Here is a 1,662-nt window from a genome sequence, read left to right as displayed (position 1 = left end):
GAAGGTCAGAAAAGGCAATATGGTTTTCACCTGGATCTCTCTCTCCCCCTCCCCCACCCTTCTCACCCTCTGCCTCTCAGGATGATTATTCTTGTAACTCAGCCATCACGTTGTGAGGAAGCCAGGCCACATGAAGAGGCCACATGCTGCTGTGCTGGCAGACTGTCCCAGGTAAGCCCCCAGCCGACACCAGCATCAATCGTCTGACATGTGAGTGAAAGAGCCATCAGATGACTCCAGCTCCCAGCAGACATCATGGGGTGGAAACAAGTTTTCCCTACTGTGCCTAGCCTCAATTCCCAGCCCACAGAAACCATAGAGATAATACATGATGATTGTTATTTTAAGCCACTAAGTTTTGAAGTAAATTATTTTGTAGCAGTAGATAGACAACTCATGCACCTGGCTAGCCTCTGAAGTTATGATTGTCCCTTCAAATCAGCCCCTCTAGCTTCCCTACCCAGGTTAATGGTATCTCCAAGTTTTTTCAGTGATGGAGCTATTTTTAACTCACCCTTATCTCTCCACTTACATGTAATTAGTTGTCAGGTCCTATAGATTTTCTTTTCTACAATGTCTCTGCCGTCCATCCATTTCCTTGGTACTTGTCTCTCTCCAGATTAAACTCAAGCCCAGCTCTAATCATTTTCATACCCCTACTCTAAAACTGTCAACTTTCACAGAAACACAACTTCAAGATGAATTTTATAATTCCACCTGGAATGTACATATGAATATATACATATATTCTAAATATGTATATGTTCTCTCTCTATATATATTTTTACAGAAATAATGCTTTGCTTGTTCATTGTAACTAACTCATATTTGTTACCCTACAAACATGTACAAAAAAAGTGAATGTTTCACTCATGAGAGGTAATAACTGTTCATATTTGCTATGTTACATTCCAGACATTTTTTTGGTAAATGTGAGTATCTGTGTGTATTCTAGGGGTGTGTGTGTGTGGGAGAAAAGAGGGAGAGACAGAGCTAGCTACACGTTATGATACATTTATGGCACATTATGATAGATATAGCTACATATATGATAGATACATTCAAGAAATATTCTTTATAAAAATAGGATCACAGTTCACATATATTGTTCCTCAAGTTTGTTTTTTACCTAATATCACTTCCTGGTTATCTTTTCATGACAGCAGAATGCAGATCTACTTCATTTTAAAAGTTGCACAGTATTGCACCATCATTTATTTAACCATTTCCCTATTGAAAAACATTTGGTTGTTTCTACATTTGGCTATCAAATAGTGCTGCAATGAGTATTGTTGTGCAAATATCTTTATGTACTTGTGCCGCTTCTGTAGGTTAGAGTCCTAGAAATGCAACCACTGGATCATAGTGTGTGGACAATTTACATGTTGATACGGAAGGCAAAATCGTCCTTCCAATGTGGCTGTACCAATTTTCACCCTTATAACAGTGTCAGTGCCATTTTCCCACACTAGCCATAACAGGATACTATTAGTCAGTTTTAACTTTGCAAAGCTAATAGGCAAACGTACTATGCATTGTTGTTTTAATTTGGATTTATTTAATTAATGCAGTTGAACAGCTTTTCAGAAGTTTATGAGCCATTTATATTTCCCTACTCATGAATTGACTCATATCCTTTATCCATTTTCCTATTGAATTTTG

This window comes from Camelus ferus, chromosome X, assembly GCF_009834535.1.
Source record: "Camelus ferus isolate YT-003-E chromosome X, BCGSAC_Cfer_1.0, whole genome shotgun sequence".
Taxonomy (NCBI): Eukaryota; Metazoa; Chordata; class Mammalia; order Artiodactyla; family Camelidae; genus Camelus; species Camelus ferus.
The sequence above is the reverse complement of the archived record's forward strand: the minus strand, read 5'-3'. Positions refer to the sequence as shown.